This window comes from Molossus molossus, unplaced genomic scaffold, assembly GCF_014108415.1.
Source record: "Molossus molossus isolate mMolMol1 unplaced genomic scaffold, mMolMol1.p scaffold_m16_p_9, whole genome shotgun sequence".
In the NCBI taxonomy this organism is placed as follows: domain Eukaryota; kingdom Metazoa; phylum Chordata; class Mammalia; order Chiroptera; family Molossidae; genus Molossus; species Molossus molossus.
In genome coordinates this window covers 84655889-84675831 of record NW_023425403.1, presented here as the reverse complement: position 1 = coordinate 84675831, position 19943 = coordinate 84655889, and positions in this window count along the sequence as shown.

Genomic DNA, 19943 nt, shown 5'->3' with positions numbered 1-19943 from the left:
AATGAGCTGTCACTAGACATTAGATCTACTAGCACCACAATCTTGGTCTCTCCAGCATCTAGAAGTATGAGAAATAAATGTTTCAAACACCCAGTCGGTGGTAATTTGCTATAATAACCTGAGCTGGCTAAGACATTGGCTAAATGCATACTCAACAGACATTAGCAAAATATATACCCAACTTACATTAATAAACAAAACCCCTAGCATTTCAGTTTGCATCTCCACGTGGAGACGTTGTCCATATTTTTCTCCAGAAGTAAGTGAATCAAGTACTTGCTTTGCTTTTGTGTAACTAAATATTACATTGTGTCAATTCTTTATAGAAAGGGTACACAAAAGAGAACTGGTGTCAGGACTCCAGGGAATACAAATAAAAATTATGTTTAATAGAACAAATCTTAATTTTAAAACTGAGCCCCATTTCACTCCCATGACATTAAAAACAAAATAGAGCCTAATAAAAATTGCTATGATAAGTTGGTCATACTTCCCTCAAACAGAAACATCTTTTTTTGTTAATCCTCACCCAGGCATATTTTTCCATTGGTTTTTAGATAGAGTGTAAGGGAAGAAGAGCGAGAGGGAGAGGGAGAGAGAGAGAGATTGATGTGAGAGACACATCACTTGATTACATCCTGCAGGAACTTGACGGGGGCAGGAGGTGGACCCTGGCACGCAGGTACCCACCACCATCAGTACTCAGGGTCAACAAATAAAGCACATGAAGCAATTCAGATGAGTTTTTCCAACAATTTGAACCCATGGCCTGCTTTTCAGTTCTGCTTTAATTCTGTGGCCTACTTAGGATCTGCTTTTCCTGTTTGAATAATTTATAATCCATTTCTATTACTTTCATCCAAAGAACTATAACTGAGATAGGCACCCAGAATTCTATCACTTCAATGGCAGAAAAAATGTGGTGTATAGTTTAGTTTACATGAAATTTAAGAAGACTTCAAATTGCTATGTTTGACATTTTCAATTTTAACTTAAACATGGAAAAAAACTAGATATTATGAGAAACTTCTCTCTTTTACCTAATCTGTTCTCTCTCCTCAATGAGAGTGGGACATAATGAATGACATATGATGTTAAGTGAAACATTTTATTAAAAATTTCATGTTAAGCATAAATAGAGGCTAGTCAAGTGAATTTTTATTAGAGGTATTTCAAGTAGATAATTCTATCAGTCTGAAATTTAAATCGTTCAATCAAAGCTCTGTAGAAGCCAATAACACCACTTCTGGTGAACTGTTGAAATTTCAATAAAATATCTTCATGAGAAACATCAGTTGACATGTAGTGACTGAGATCCAACTAGCAGAATAAGATCACTTCCATGGAGACAAAATCGAGCCATTTTAAGATCTCACAATCTCAAGTCTATTTGCTACATTGTGGCTACACTATTCTCAGATGTGTTTGTGTTGTTTAAAGGATGTCATGTAATGGCTTCAATACTCGATTCTCTCAGTGGACTTGTCTGATGAACAGATTGCCTAATTGTCCTGTATGCAATCCTTTTCTGAGTTTAGAAGGTAATCTCAGCCAATGAATTTTATCTTATCAAGGGTAGCATTGCATAACTGGTTTATATTTGATTTGAGTCCTAGCTACAGTACCCCATAAGAGTATGCTTAACTATCTGGCAAGAGTTCTAGATTAGAATATCAGAGACCAAAATTTAATTAAATAAGCAAACAAACCAGAATCAATGAGATCATTTATTTCTGCATTCTAACAGGTGTCTTTGATGTACTGAAGATTACATGGTTTGCTTGCTGTCAATATCATTTCATTTTTGTTGGTACATGTTATTAGTACTATACTCATTTTCTTTCTATGCCTGGAAAGAATGTGCTGGTATTGCAGAATCAGTAAAGGAGACAAATCCTTGCCTCATGAATCTGAACATCTAACTCAACACAGAAAGACAGACTTCAAGAAGAAAATGCAATAAAAGTCATTGAAATGTGTTTAAGAAAACAAGGGTGACAGCCGCGCAGTAAAAAAGTCACTCATAAAACGTCTGAAGTTCTTCCGGATAAATTCAAACTAAAATGTTATCATTGTGTTATGAGCATAACATCTAAATTATGTGTAATGATTTACTCATTTTGTTTTGAAAAATATAAAATAATTTGCAATTGTTACAGTTATTCATATCACTATTTTTGTAATGAGAAGCAATTTTATTAGGTTATTAAAATGCTAGAATTACAATGAACCTATAGGTGGGTAAATATACCCATTTAATAAGTCTTTCCTGGGGAAACTGTACCTGAAAATATTTATGCACATGCTTAATCTTTCAGTATATATAAACTCTGAAGTTAGTTGAGTACTTTGGTTTTTTTTTCTTCTTGTTATAATGAGTTTTATTTATTTATTAATTATTTTATTAATTAATTTTGTTACAGATATTTCTCCTTTCCCCCCCACTGATTCACCCCTCCCATTCCCTCCCTCCGTTGTCCCCAGCTTTGTTGTCCATGTCCATTGTTCATGCATACATGCATATAAGTTCTGTGGTTTATCTCTCCCCCCACCCCCTCTTCTGGGAATTGTCAGTCTGTACACCACTTCCACATTTCTGGGACTACCTCATTTCTCAGACTGTTATGTTCATTGTATTCCACAAATAAGTGAGATCATATGATACTTGCTTTCTCTGTTTGGCTTGTTTCACTTAGGATGATACTTTCCTGGACCCTCCAAGTAGTCTCAAAGGATAAGAGATCTTTCTTTCTTACAGCTGCGTAGTACTCCATTGTGTATATGTACCACTGCTTTTTTATCCATTCGTCTACTTAAGGACACTTGGGCTGTTTCCAGATCTTTTGTACCTATTGTAAATAGTGCTGCTAAAAACATGGGGGTACATATATTCTTTCTGATTGGAGTTTCAGGCTTCTTAGGGTATATTCCTAGAAGTGGGATCACTGGGTCAAATGTAAGTTCAATTTTTAATTTTTTCAGGTAATACCATATTGTTTTCAATAGTGGCTGAACCAATCTGCATTCTCACCAACAGTGTACTAGAGTCCCCTTTTCTCCATACCCTCACCAACACTTGTTGTCTGATGATTTGTTGATGGCGGCCATTCTGACAGGTGTGAGGCAATACCTCATTGTTGTTTTGATTTGCATCTCTCTGATGATTAGTGATGTTGAGCATTTCTTTATATGTCTCTTAGCCATTTGTATGTCCTGTTTGGAGAGGTGTCTATTTAGTTCCTCTGCCCATTTTTTAATTGGGTTCTTTTTCTTCCTTTTGAGTTGTATGAGCACTCTATATATATTGGAAATGAACCCCTTATCTGATATATCATTGGCAATTATGCTCTCCCATACAGTGCTTTTCATTTTCATGATTGTATCTTTCACTGTGCAGAAGCTTTTGAGTTTTGAGTAGTCCCATGTGTTCATTTTCTCCATTGTTTCTATTGCCTTAGGTGATGTATCAGTGAAAATTCTGCTGCGTATGATGTCTGAAATTTGGTTGCCTACATTTCTTCTAGGATTTTTATGGATTCATGAGTCACATTTAAGTCTTTTATCCATTTTGACTTTATTCTTGTGTAGGGTGTAGGTTGATGGTCTAGTTTCATTTTTCTGCATGTAGCTGACCAATTTTTCCAGCATCATTTATTAAAGAGGCTGTCTTTACTCCACTGTATGCTCTTGCCACCTTTGTCAAATATTAATTGAGCATATTGCCTTGGGTTCATTTCTGGGTTTTCTGTTCTGTTCCACTGGTCTACATGCCTGTTCTTGTGCCAGTACCAGGCTGTTTTGATTACAGTGGCTTTGTAGTATAACCTGAAATCTGGTAATGTGATCCCTCCAACTTTGTTCTTCTTTTTCAATATTGATGTGAGCATTCGAGGTGTCTTTTGGTTCCATATGAACTTTTGAAGTACTTGTTCTAATTATGTAAAGTATGCCGTTGGTATTTTGATGGGGATTGCATTGAAACTATAGATTGCTTTGGGTGATATGGACATGTTAATGATATTTATTCTTCCAATTCATGAACAGGGTATGTGCTTCCACTTTTTTGTATCTTCCTCTATTTCTTTTTTTAATGACCTGTAGTTTTCTGCGAATAGGTCCTTTAATTTTTTGGTTAAGTTTATTCCTAGGTATCTTAATTTTTTTGCTGAGATGGTAAATGGGATTGTTTTCTTAGTTTCTCTTTCTGTGAGTTCATCATTGGTGTATAAGAATGCCATCAATTTTGTGATGTTAATTTTGTATCCTCCTGTTGCTTTTCCAAATTTATTAAGTATAGTAAATTTTTGATGGAGTCTTTGGGGTTTTCTACGTACAGTATCATGTCATCTGCAAATAATGCCAGTTTCATTTCCTCTTTTACTATTTTGATCCCTTTTATTTTTTCTTCCTGTCTGATTGTTGTGGCTAAGACTTCCAGTACTATGTTAAATAAGAGTGGCGAAAGTGGGCATCCTTGCCTTGTTCCTGTTCTTAAGGAAAATGTTTTTAGTTTTTGCTATATGATGATGGCTGTAGGTCTTTCATATATGGCCTTTATTATGTCTAGATATGATCCATCTATTCCCACATTGCTGAGCGTTTAGATCAAAAATGGATGCTGGATTTTGTTGAAGGCTTTTTCGGCATCTATTGATATGATTATGTGGTTTTTATTCCTCATTTTGTTTATGTGGTGTATCACATTTATTGATTTGCGAATATTGTACCAACATTGCATGCTGGGATGAATCCCACTTGGCCATGGTGGATAGTTTTTTTGGTGTATTGCTGGAACCGATTTGCTCATATTTTGTTTAGGATTTTGGCGTCTGTGTTCATCAGGGATATTGGCCTGTAATTTTCTTTCTCTGTAGTGTCTTTCTCTGGTTTTGGAATTAGAATTATGCTGGATTCATAAAATGAGTTTGGAAGTCTTCCTTCTTGAATTTTTTGAAATAGTTTGAGGAGAATGGGTGTTAGTTCTTCTTTGAAAATGCAGTAAAACTCCCCCGTGAAGCCATCTGGCATTCAAGTTCAAGAAGCACAGAGAGCCCCAAGTAAGAAGAACCCAAACAGGCCCACACCAAGACACATTGTAATCAAACTGTTAAAAATTAAAGACAAAGAGAGATTCCTAAAAGCAGCAAGAGAGAAACAACAGGTTACCTACAAAGGATACCCCATAAGGCTCTCAGCTGACTTCTCAGTAGAAACACTACAGGCCACAAGGGAATGGCATGAGGTAATCAAGGTCATGAAAAACAAGAATCTGAACCCAAGACTACTCTTCCCAGCAAGGCTATCATTCAAAATAGAAGGTCAAATAAATAGCTTCCCATACAAAAAAAAAAGGATAAGGGAATACATTAGCACCTAACTAGCACTGCAAGAAATATTCAAAGGACTGCTGTAATCAGCAGGATAAGTGGGAAAAAAAATAGAACCACACTAAACAAAAATGGCAATAAATAAGTACATATCAATTATCACCTTAAGTGTAAATGGATTGAATGCTCCCATAAAAAGACACAGAGTAGCTGATTGGATAAGTAAGCATGACTCATCTATATGTTGTTTACAAGAGACCCACCTAACAACAAAAGACTCACATAGGTTGAAAGTGAAGGGATTGAAAAAAATCTTCCAAGCAAACAGAAAGGAAACAAAAGCTGGGGTAGCAATACTCATATCTGATAAAATAGATTTTAAAATGAAGGCCATAACTAGAGACAAAGAAGACCACTATATAATATTCAAAGGTTCTATCCACCTGGAAGATATAACCTTGATAAACATATATGCACCCAATATAGGAGCTCCAAAATATATTAAAAATCTTTTGGAGAACTTCAAAGGAGAAATCGACAGCAATACAATCTTAGCAGGGGACTTCAACACCCCGTTGGCACCACTGGATAAATCCTCTAGACAAAAAATTAGCAAGGAAACAGAGACTCTAAATGAAGCACTAGACAAAATGGATTTAATAGATGTCTAGAGAGAATTACACCCTAAAACTACAGAATTCACATTCTTCTCAATTGCACATGGGACATTCTCAAAGATAGATCACATGTTAAGGCATAAACTATGTCTCTACAACTAAAAGAAGATTGAAATCATATCAAGCATCTTCTCAGATCACAATGGCACGAAACTAGAAATCAATTGCAAGAAGAACATGCAAAGACTTTTGAACACATGGAAGCTAAATAACATGTTATTAAATAATGAATGGGTCAATGAGGAGATCAAGGAAAAAATTCAAAACTTCCTGAAATCCAAAAAACGAACACAGAACACAAATCCTATGGGATACAGCAAAATCAGTTCTGAGAGGGAAGTTCATAGCACTACAGGCCTACCTCAAGAAGCAAGAAAAATCTGTAATAGACTACCTAACCTCACAACTTAAAGAATTAGAAAGAAAACAAAAGAAAACCCTAGAGCAAGTAGAAGGAAGGAAATACTAAAGATCAGAGCAGAAATAAATGACATAGAGTCCAAAAAACAAGTCAAAGGATCAATGAAACAAAAAGCTGGTTTTTCGAAAAGATAAACAAGATTGGTGGACCCTTAGCTTCACTCAACAAGAAACAAAGAGAGAGAACCCAAATACACAAAATCAGAAATAAAAAAGGAGAAGTAATAACTGACTCCACAGAAATACAAAAGATCGTCAACAACTACTATGAACAATTATATGGCAACAAATTCAACAATCTAAGCGAAATAGACAACTTTCTAGAAACACTTAGTCTCCAAAAACTGGACCGGGAGGAGATAGAAAACATGAACAAACCAATAACAACAGAAGAAATTGAAGATGTAATCAAGACTCTCCCAGGAAACAAAAGCCCAGGCCCGGTTGGCTTCACGGGGGAGTTTTACTGAACATTCAAAAAAGAACTAACACCCATTCTCCTCAAACTATTTCAAAAAATTCAAGAAGAAGGAAGACTTCCAAACTCGTTCTATGAGGCCAGCATAATTCTAATTCCAAAACCAAGAAAAGACATTACATAGAAAGAAAATTACAGGCCAATATCACTGATGAACATAGATGCCAAAATCCTGAACAAAATACTAGCAAATCAGATCCAGCAACACATCAAAAAAATTATTCACTATGACCAAGTGGGATTCATCCCAGAGATGCAAGGCTGGTACAATATTTGCAAATCAATAAATGTGATACACAAAATAAACAAAATGAAGAACAAAAACCATATGATCATATCAATAGATGCTGAAAAAGCCTTTGACAAAATCCAGCATCTATTTGCGATAAAAATGCTCAGCAGTGTGGGAATAGAGGGATCATATCTAGACATAATAAAGGCCATATATGAAAGACCTCCAGCCAACACTATACTCAATAGGCAGAAACTAAAAGCATTTCCCTTAAGAACAGGAACAAGGCAAGGATGCCCACTTTCGCCACTCTTATTTAACATAGTACTGGAGTCTTAGCCACAGCAATCAGACAGGAAGTAAAAATGAAAGGGATCCAAATTGGAAAGGAAGAAGTGAAACTGTCATTATTCACAGATGACATGATACTATACATAGAAAACCCCAAAGACTCCATCAAAAATTTACTAGACATAATAAATGAATTTGGTAAAGTAGCAGGATATGAAATTAACGTCAAGAAATCAATGGCATTCGTATACACCAATGATGAACTCACAGAAAGAGAAACTAAAAAAAAAACAATCCCATTTACCATTTACCATTGCAGCAAAAAAATTAAGATACCTAGGAACAAACTTAACCAAAGAAGTAAAGGACCTATTTGCAGAAAACTACAGGAAGGACATTAAACAAAGAAATAGAGGAACATATGAAAAAAATGTGACACCATATACCTTGTTCATGTATAGGAAGAATTAACATCATTAAAATTTCCATACTACCCAAAACAATCTATATATTCAATGCAATCCCCATCAAAATACCAATGACATATTTCACAGAACTAGAACAAATACTTCAAAAGCTCATATGGAACAAAAAAAAAAAAACCTCGAATAGCCACAGCAATCCTGAAAAAGAACAAAGTAGGAGGGATTACATTACCAAATTTCAGGTTACACTACAAGCCACTGTAATCAAAACAGCCTGGTACTGGCACAAGAACAGGCATATAGACCAGTGGAACAGAACAGAGAACTCAGAAATGGACCCAATGCAATATGCTCAATTAATATTTGACAAAGGTGGTAAGAGCATACAATGGAGTAAAGACAGCCTCTTTAATAAATGGTGTTGGGAAAATTGGACAGCTACATGCAAAGAAATGAAACTAGACCATCAACCTATACCCTACACAAGAATAAAGTCAAAATGGATAAAAGACTTAAATGTGACTCATGAATCCATAAAAATCCTAGAAGAAAATGTAGCAAAAAAATATCAGACATCATACGTAGCAGAAATTTCACTGATACATCACCTAAGGCAACAGAAACAAGGAGAAAATGAACACATGTGACTACATCAAACTCAAAAGGTTCTGTACAGCAAAAGATACAATCATGAAAATGAAAAGCACTGTATGGGAGAGCATAATTGCCAATGATATATCAGATAAGGGGTTAATTTTCAAAATATATACAGTGCTCATACAACTCAACAAAAGGAAGACAAAGAACGCAATTAAAAAATGGGCAGAGGAACTAAATAGATACCTCTCTAAACAGGATGTACAAATGGCTAAGAGACACATGAAGAAATGCTCAACATCACTAATCATGAGCGAGATGCAAATTAAAACAACAATGAGGTATCACCTCACACCTGTCAGAATGGCCGCCATCAACAAATCTTCAAACAAGTGTTGGTGAGGCTGTGGAGAAAAGGGGACTCTAGTACACTGCTGGTGGGAATGCAGACTGGTGTAGCCACTATGGAAAACAATATGGTGTTACCTCAAAAAATTAAAAATTGAACTTCCATTCGACCCAGTGATTCCACTTCTAGGAATATACCCTAAGAAGCCTGAAACTCCAATCAGATAGAATATATGTACCCCCATGCTTGTAGCAGCAGTATTTACAATAGCTAAGATCTGGAAACAGCCCATGTGTCCATCAGTAGATGAACGGATAAAAAAAGCAGTGTACATATACACAATGGAGTACTATGCAGCTGTATGAAAGAAAGGTCTCTTATCCTTTTCGATGACATGGAGGGATCTGGAAAGTATTATCCTAAGCAAAACAAGCCAAACAGAGAAAGACAAGTATCATATAATCTCACTTATTTGTGGATTATAATGAACATAACAGTTTGAGGAATGGGGTAGTCCCAGAGATGTGGAAGTGGGGTGCAGACTGACTATCCCCAGAAGAGGGGGTGGGAGGAGAGATAAACCACAGAACTTATATTCATGTATGCATGAACCATGGACAGAGACAACAAAGCTGGGGGCAGGGCCCAAAGGGAAGGGGAGGGGACAATCAGTGGGGAAAAAGGAGTAAAATCTGTAACAAAAATAAATAAATTACGAAAGAAAAAAAAGCAGTTTTCAAATTCAAAAATAAATAAATAAATGAAATGAAATACACTTTGAACTTAAAAAAATGCCACAACATATGAACTTCAATTTCTATGCCAAAAGCATCAAGAACAACTTATTTTCTCATATTATGGAATTTAACAGTGTAATTGTTGTTATTTAATATGTCAAATTAAATGAATCTTTTAAATAGCCCATAAATTCACTACCCAGATAAATTATTTTGACAAACAAAAAAACTAATACCACTGCAATGAATATTATTTTATTTATATTAGAAAACTTTGTATTTTTACCATATAGTAAAAGAGTATATCTGCTTACAAAAAGGTTATATGTATTTAAATTCTACATAGAGTATGTTTTAAGAAAAAAAGCTCTAAAATTAAATATATATATATATACATATTTATAAAACTCTGGTTAGAATTGATGTGAAGAGAGGGTGAGACTCGAGAGAGCCATTATTCAGGAGAGAGTTGACATAGTTCAGAATTATGGCAGAAGCTGTGTGAATGAAATGTTGGGAGAACATGTAACGAATGTTTAAATGGGCAATTCATTGGCTAGTGTAAATTGAATCGGGAAAACTAGGAAATGTAGAAAGAAATAAACAATTAATTGTCTTAACTTGAATAGAATTATCAATCATAAGAACATAATTTGGAAAAACAAAAATGTTTTGGGGTGTTAATTTATTTTCAGTAACTTTCAAGTGTCACATGGACATTCACATTGAATTATTTAGCTTATAATGAAAAATTTCATTACTTATAATATTTTGAAATGTTTTGTTCATTAAAGTAAGAATATCTAAAAGTTATTGTATTAACCATTTCTTTGTTTTTTTAAACTATTTTTTAAATTAATTTCCTTTGTTATAGATGTTACTCCATTTTTCTCCGAGACACCCTCCTTCCTGCTCTCCTCCCCCCAGCATTGTTGTCTATGTCCATTGGTTATGCATACATACATATAAGTTCTTTGGTTTATCTCATCCCTCCTCCCAGGCCCTTCCTCTAAAGTTTGTCAGTCTGAAACATACTCCTTTCTATGTCTTTGGAACTATTTTGTTCATTATATTCCACAAATAAGTGAGATCATGTGGTATTTGTCTTTCTCTAATTAGCTTATTTTGCTTAGCATAATGTTCTCCAGGTCCCTTCATGTCATCTCAAAGGATAAGATACCTTTCTTTCTTATAGCTGCATAGTGTTCCATTGTGTATATATACCACACCTTTTTTATCCACTCATCTATTGATGGACACTTGGGCTGTTTTCAGATCTTAGCAATTGTAAATAGTGCTGCTGTGAACAAAGGGGTATATATGTTCTTTCTGATTGGTGTTTCAAGCTTCTTAGGGTATATTCTTAGAAGTGGGATCACTGGGACAAATGACAGTTCAATTCTTAATTTTTTGAAGTACACCATAGTGTTGTCTATCGTGGCTACACCAGTCTGCATTCCCACCAGCAGCGTACTAGAGTCCTCTTTGCTCCACACCCTTGCCAGCACTTGTTTGATAATTTATTGATGGCAGCTATTCTGGTAGATGTGAAGTGATACCTCATAGTTCTTTTAATTTGCATCTCTCTGATGATTAATGATGTTGAGCATTTTTTTTCATATGCCTTTTGGCCATATGTATGTCCTGTTTGAAGAGGTGTCTATTTAGGTCCTCTTCCCATTTTTTAATTGGGTTCTTTGTCTTCCTTTTGTTTATTTTGGAAATTAGCCCCTTATCTGACGTATCATTGGCAATTATGCTGTCCCATATAATAAGTTCCATTTCCATTTTTTATGATTGTTTCCTTTGCTGTGCAGAAGCTTTCTAGTTTGATGTAGTTCCATTTATTAATTTTTTCCTTTGTTTCTCTTGCCTTGGACATCATACCATTGAGAATTCTGTTGTGTGTGATGTCTGAAATTTTCTTGCCTATATTTTTCTCTAGGATTCTTGAAGATTCACAAGTCACATTTAAGTTTTTTATTCATTTTGAGTTCATTCCTGTGTATGGTGTAAATTGGTGGTCTAGTTTCATTCTTTTGCATGTAGCTGTCCAATTTTTCCCACATTTATTAAAGAGGCTGTCTTGACTCCATTGTATATTCTTGCCACCTTTGTCAAATATTAATTAAACATAATGTCTCTGTCAATTTCTGTGTTCTCTATTCTGTTCCATTGATCTATCTGCCTGTTCTTGTGCCAGTACCAGGCTGTTTTGATTACAATGGTTTTGGGATGTTCTCAAAGATAAACCAAATGTTAAGACACAGACTAATTCTGTACAAGTTCAAGTAGATCGAAATCATATCAAGCATCTTCTCAGATTACAATGGCATAAAACTAGAAATCAATTATAACAAAAACATGCAAAAACATTTAACACATGGAGACTAAATAACATGTTATTAAACAATGAATGGCTTATTGAGGAGATCAAAGAAGAAACTAAAAACTTCCTGGAAACCAATGAAAATGTACACCCAACAACACAAAATTTGTGGACACAGCAAAAGCAGTCCTGAGAGGAAAATTCATAGCACTACAGGCCTACTTCAAGAAAAAAGAAAGATCCCTAATTAAATATCTAACCTCACAACTTAAAGAACTAGGAATCAAACAGAAAAAAAAAAAAAATCTCTGATCAAGTAGAAGAAAAGAAATAGTAAAGATCAGAGCAGAAATAAATGACATAGAGACTAAAAAGTCAATTCAAAATATCAATGAAACAAATAACTGGTTATTTGAAAAGATAAGCAAGATTTATGGACCCTGAGCTAGGCTCACCAAAAAATAAAGAGAGAGGATCCAAATAAACAAAATCATAAATGAAAGAGGAGAAATAGCACTGACATCACATAAATACAAAGGATCGTTAATAAATAGTATGAACTATTATACTCCAGCAAATTGGACAATCTAGGCAAAATGTACAAATTTCTAGAAACACCTAGTCTCCCAAAACTGAAGTGGGAAGAGAGAGAAAACTTGGACAGGCCAATAACAACTAAGAAAATTGAAGAAGTTATCAAGAATCTCTCAGCAAACAAAAGCCCGGCCCAGACGACTTCAGAGGGGATTTTTACCAAACATTCAAAGAACTAACACCCATTATCCTCAAACAATTTCAAAAAATTCAAGAAAAAGGAAGACTTCCATACTCATTTCATGAGGCCAGCATAATTCTAATTCTAAAAGCAGATAAAGCCACTACAGAGAAAGAAAACTACAGGCCAATATCCCTGATGAACATAGATGCAAAATCTTTAACAAAATATTAGCAAATCAGATCTAGCAATACAATAAAAAAATTATTCTCCATGACCAAATGGGATTCATCCCAGGGATGCAAAGCCAGTACAATATCCGCAAATAAATAAATGTGATACACCACATAAACAAAATGAAAGATAAAAACTGTAACATGATCATATCAATAGGTGCTGAAAAAGTATTCAACAAAATCCAGCACCTATTTATAACAAAACTGCTCAGCAATGTGGAAATAGAGGAATCATATCTTGACATAATAAAGGCCATATGTGAAAGACCTATAGCCAATGTCTTACTCAATGGGCAAAAACTACAAGCATTTTCCTTAAGAACAATAACAAGACAGGGATGCCTACTCTTGCCACTCTTATTTAACATAGTACTGGAAGTTTTAGCTACAACAATTAGATATGAAGAAAAAAATAAAAGACATCCATATTGGAAAAAACAATGTGAAACTGTCATTATTTGCAGATGACATAATATTGTACATAGAAAACCCTAAAGACTCCATCAAAAATCTACTAGATTTAATAAATGAATTTGGCAAGATATCAGGATACAAAATTAATATCAAGAAATCAATGGTATTCTTATACACCAATAGTGAACTCACAGAAAGAGAAACTAGAAAAACAATCCCACTTACCATTGCAGAAAAAAAAAAAATTAAGATACCTAGAAATAAACTTAACCAAAAAAGGAAAGGTCCTATTTGCAGAAAACTACAGGACATTGAAAAAAGAACTAGAGGAAGATACAAAAAATGGAAGCATATACCGTGTTCATGGATTGGAAGAATTAACATCATTAAAATATCCATGCTACCCAAAGCATTCTATAGATTCAATGCAATTCCCATTAAAATACCAATTGCACATTTCACAGAACTAGAACAAACCCTCAAAAGTTTATATGGAAACAAAAAGACCCTGAATAGCCACAGCAATCTTGGAAAAGAAGAACAAAGTATGAGCAATCACAATACTGGATATCAGGTAATACTACAAAGCCACTGTAACCATCTCTTTGTAACAACCTATTCCAAAATATACCTTATAACAATAAGCACTATTACTCAGTTGTCTATGAGTCAGGTGGATGGTTTTCCTAATTTGAGCCAGGAAGAGTTGATATCAGTTAGGTTTACTCATGTATTTTTGGTTAGCTGAAAGGTTAGCTAGAAGATGCTTTTTCTAGAATCATCTTCACTTTTCTGGCTTTCAACTGCCTATCCACAGAGGTGACTGGGATGACTTAGCCCATCGATCTAGACTGGACTTGTTCTCATGGTAGTTGAGCAGAGCTCCAGGTAAATACATACTGGTGTGAAAGTCTTCTTGAAGCGTAGCCTCAGATCTGACAAGTTACTTCTGTTATATTCTATTAACCAAAGCAGGTCCTAAGTCCAGCCCAGATTCAAGAAATAGGAACATGAGTTCTACGTTTTGATGAGCTTCAAAATAAGGAGAGTAGGAAAAAATGGAGAACGGGAACCATTCTTATAGTCAACGAACCAGTAAATGCATATTTAAGTACACAATTACTTAATGACAGAAAAAAAAAAAGTCTAGTGATAACATTACCTTTAAGAAAAAGAACCCCTAACCGATTAATCATGAATGTGAAACTCGCAGAGCACAGAAAGCTTATTTAAAGGCCACATATAATTATTTGATCAGAGCCATGTGATAAAGTAATTATATAATTAAACATTAATTACTCAACAGGGAAATTGACTTGTGTTTATTTTTAAAATTCAGGGTTAATCACCTGAGTTTTTTTTTTTTTTTTTTTTTTTAGAATCTTTTTACCGAAAGAGAGCTAAAGTTCAACAGTACTTCAAATGGTGTCACAGTTTACCCTTAATTTTAACTAGGGTAAAATGACAAGACATTTATTTAGTTTCATCAGTGAATCCAGCAGATAAATAATTAAGGATAAACCAGATGAATTCATCAAATGTGGGGACAACCGTACTTACAACAGTTAGATGTGTTCCAAGAGGGCAGAGACAGCATACTTAATGAACACAAGATAAAAAAAAAAATGAACAAACAAAAATACCACACAAACTAGTAATGATGACTAAACTCAGAAACAAGAAACACTCCATAACTATTCCAAATATGATGAACATGACTATACATACAATGGACCAAATGGACATTTTCAAAAGTGAAAGTGGGCCAGGCTGGTATGGTCCAATGGTTGAACATTGAACTATGCACCAAGAGGTCAGCAGTTCAATAACTGGTCAGGCCACATGCCTGGCTTGTGGGCTTGATCCTTAGTAGGGGGCATGCAGGAGGTAGCCAATCAATGTTGGTGTTTGTTTCTTCAATGTTTCTATTTCTCTCATTCCCTTTCTCTCTCTCTAAAATCAATAAGATAAATAAATGAATAAATAAAAATAATAAATCAATAAAAACATTTTTAAAAATAATAAAATAGAAGTGAAAGTGGACTGATAATTAGAGAGAGAAAGGGGCAGAGACAGAGGCGGACACAGAATGGCTTAGGTACACTGGGACATAAAATTAGCCCAATAATGAACAACTCTAAGCAAAAGTAGGTAGGGTTTACTCAGAAACTCGGATATGTTTCTGCTAATTTACTTGTCTGGAACCAACTGTTTAATCTTTTTGTGCCTCCATTTTATTTATGTGTTCATCCGATTATTTGCTATGTATGGTCTTACCTTTTTCATTTAGAGTTGTATACTCCAAAGCCCATTTCTCCTGTCCCATCCTACCTTATAATGACTAATACTTAAACATTTTTTTTCTTTATTGATATTACAGAGAGAGAGGAATGGAGAGGGAGAGGGAGATAGCAACATAGATGAGAGAGAACATCAGTTGGCCGCTTCCTGCATGCCCCCCTTAGAGATCTGGTCCACAACCTGGGCATGTGCCCTCACCAGGAATCGAATCAGCAACCTCTTCCTGCATGGGTTGATGCTCAATCACTGAGCCACACTGGCCGGGCAGAAGCCCTAATACTTAAGACAATTGAAGGACAACTATCTTCTCTGAATCACAGTGGAAAAACTGCTTTAAAAAAGAAGTCTTAGAGAACCTAGATGAGAGAGGCTCAGGGGAAGAGAAGGGAAAGTGGTGGATGGCAACTCAAAAAAGAAAGAACAAAGTAGAAGTTACAAAGAGGTCTTAGGAGGAGAACAAATGGAACGGTAAACAATATGGCCCCTTATTTTGTTTTGTTTGTTTATTTAAAAAATTTTTCTTTATTAATTTTAGAGAGAGGAAGGGAGAGGGAGAGAGAGAGAGAGAAACATCAATGAAAGAGAACATCAATTGGCCGCCTCCTGCCTGCCCCTCACTTGGGATCAGGCCCACAACCTGGGCATGTGCCCTGACCAGGAATTAAACCAGTGACCTCTTGGTGCATGGGTCAATGCTCAACCACTGAGCCACACTGGCTGGGCTGTTTGTTTTTTTAGATTTCACATATAAGTAATATCATATGGTATTTGTGTTTAACTTATTTCACTCAGCATAATACCCTCTAGGTTCACTCATGTTGTCACGAATGGCTGAGTAATATTTCATTGTATTTTACACCACATCTTATTTATCCATTTATCTATGGATAGACATTTAGGTTGCTTCCATATTTTGGCTGTTTTACATAATGCTGCAATGAACATGGGGCTGTGTACCTTTCCCTTCAAATCAGTGTTTTTGCCTTCTTTGGATAAATACCCAGAAGAGGAATCGATAAGAAATAAACTGGTGGTTATGTTGGGTGTGTGTGTGTGGGGGGGTAGATGAAAAAGTAAAGGAGAATACAATCTTCCAATTATAAAATCAATAACTCATAGGGATGAAAGTACAGCATAGGGAATATAGTCAATAATATTGTAATAACTTTGTATGGTGACAGATAGTAACTAGACTTATTGTGGGGACTATTTCATAATGTATACTACTATAGAATGACTCTGATGTACACCTGGAACTAATAAAATATTTTATGTAAACTATGTCAATTAAAAAAAGAGGAAAACTGTCCTTTACCTTGCTTTTTTCTGACTCAACATGTGTGGACAAACATCTGTGGACTCTGAACGTTAAAGTGCTGCTGATGAGTGTTTACGGAGTTTAGATGCTCTTCTTAAACAAGAAATGAACAGAACCCTTGAGCAGAGTTCTTTCTTGGTGGGGCACAAAAATTATGAGGATAGTGGTGGTCATTTTTGAAGGTATGGATAGATATGGAGGACCTGGATCTTTTTTTTTTTATCCTCACCCAAGGACATTTTTGCATTCATCTTCCGATAGAGCAGGAGGGAGAGAAGGAGGAAGAGAGAGAGAGAAACATCCATGTAAGAGAGACACATCGAGTGGTTGCCACCCACATGGCCCCAACCAGGGCTGGGGACAAACTGCAACTGAGGTTTGTGCCCTTATCAGGAACCGAATCCGGGCCTCTCTGGTTCGCAGGTCGACGCTCTAACTGCTGAGCCAAACAGGCCAGGGCATGACCTGGATCTCTTTTAATGGAAAGAGCTTCACGCTCAGAGTAAAGCTGAAGGTTGCTACCTGGTGATATACTGGCCTCCGAAATGGGACTTGACAAGAAGTCCAGGCCTGATTTGAAGTTTCAGGCAGTAGTTTTGCAGACTTGGTTGAACTCAAGACGCTGACTAATGCCTAGAGAGCTAAGTGATTACTTACTGCAAAATAATCAGAAATAACATACCAGATTGGAACTTAGGAGACACCCAGAACAGCAAAGTCAATTAACTATGAGATTTGAATGTATAATTGTTACAACTCTAAAAGCTGATGCATTCATCTCCATAATAATTATATGCTTGTAAAGATATCTGTACAAAGAATTCATAGCAGCCTTGGAGGATGTTCTCTGCTCAGAGTATTGCTTGAGGAAGCGTCTGTGATGTTTGCTTTGATTTCCTTTTAAGACTGACAAGACTCCTTATGTGCCCTTTCTGATTGACATAGTTTTTTCTTTAGATTGTTAATATGCTCAATTAGAAAATAGGTGGGCTATCCCAAGTCTCATTTTTTAAATTACTGTAAACATTTGTGGCTTCATGCACTGTATGTTATGTAGTTTGATTTTCAGATCACAACTTTACTTTTCTGTTGTCTAAGTTCTTGGAGTGGAGGGAGTAAAAGTACTTCACTGTCAAGCCCATGCATAGCCCATTCCCACGAGCAATTGTAAGCTATAGTCCCACAAAAGTAATGTGGGACGTAAGTGCTGGTTAATATCCCCTCTTCCATAATCTTTCTTTGTTCTATACTTTATTTCTACATGAAAGAGAAACTGGGGAAGGAGGAAAAAAACACATTAAAATACAGTCCAAGAAAACCCATCGGTGTGGTTTTTGAACTACACTGAAAAATGATGAAGAAAGGAGCTGAAGATGGTCAACTCTTTTTCTGAATTAAAATAGAAACATGCTGTGGTATGTAAGTTGATGAGGACAGGTACTTTTCCTCTACTTTGTTCACTGTGCCCAGTTCCTGGATAGTTCCTAGCAAGTGCTCAATAAGTGTTTATAGAAATTATTACTAATTAATTAATAGAATACTGAATTATGTTCCTAGCATCACATTTAGTTAGAACTGGAACATGCCAGACAATGAATGACCAAGAAGTAGGAAAGAATGAAAGCTCTGTTTTAAGAGGTATGGATATTTAGATGACAGAAATTGAATATTAGGGGTGGAGAAACATAAAATCTGTCTTCAAATATTCAAAAAGTCAATCAATAAATGAGAAATAAGCAGACATCCTTTTGCCTTAGGGGGTGATGAATAGAAGTTTAAAGGGCTTTCAGATTTTCGTAAGAAATAAATTTGTATCCATGTATCAATTTCTATTTATGGGTAATAGCTTACCACAATCAAATAAATTTATGGCTTTCTTATTTTTTTAATTTAATTTACTGGGGTAACACTGGTCCACAAATTTATACAGATTTTAGGTGGACAATCCAATAACACTTTATTTATGCACTGTGTTGTGTGTCCACCACCTCAAGTCAAGTCTCTGTCCATCACCATTTATTTCCCCTGTGCCATCCTCCACCTCCCTCCACACCCTTTCCTCCTGCAATCACCACGCTGTTGTCTATGTCCATGAGTTTTTATCTCTCTCTCTTTTTTCTTTTTGCTCATTCCTTCTAGCCGTCCCACCCAGTCCTCCAACTGTTCCTCCCCAAATCTGTTGCCCTGCTTTCTATGAGGCCGTCTCGATTTCACTTGCTAGTTCATTTTGTTTATTGGAGTCCACACGTGAGTGAAATCACATGGTGCTCGTTTTTCTCTGACTAGTTTATTTCACTTAGCATAATACTCTCCAGGTCCATTCATCTGTCAAAAAGGATATGATTCTTTTAAGCCTGTTCTCAAAATTCTATGTGTAAGATTTGATTTACTTAGCTATTAAATTCTTCTTTATTAGTAAGGGTTGAGCATATTTACCTATTACAGTTCATGATTACATGCCTGCTTCTAGGATGAAAAAATGGATTGCTCTTGTTTTAATATTAAAAATCATTAAGAAAATATGCATAGGAAGATTAAGTATAAGGATATTAATAATAGTTAATACCTTTACACTACTGCCTTTACCAAAGAAGTTCAAAAATATCTCTATGATTTTCCAAGGGATCAAAGTCCTTTTTTAATTAAAAATATTATTTGATTAGCCCTTATGTCAGATATGAAAACATATCAGTAATCAATAATAAAAATCGGGTTTAAATTTAATAGCAAATAAATTCAGGTGACAGTAGGATTTGGAAGAATGCAGATGAATGTGAATGAGTTCAGTTGACTTAAGGAATGCTAGACAAGTCAAGTTAGAATTTTCAGTCTTAGAAGTAAGTGAGAAATTGCTCTAAAATAATCTGTAATTTATCAATATGTTTGCAGTCACTTTTCTGTTATATCTAAAACATTTCAACAAAATTTAGATTTACATTTACTGTTGAAGAATTTATGTATTATGCAAGATGAGTTGCAATTAATATGGAGGTAAAATAGACATTTTTTATTTTAGCAAAACACACACACGTACACATACACAAACATACACACACCTGCCTTAGTCCCACGTTTAGACTTCCTTTAGGTACCCAAA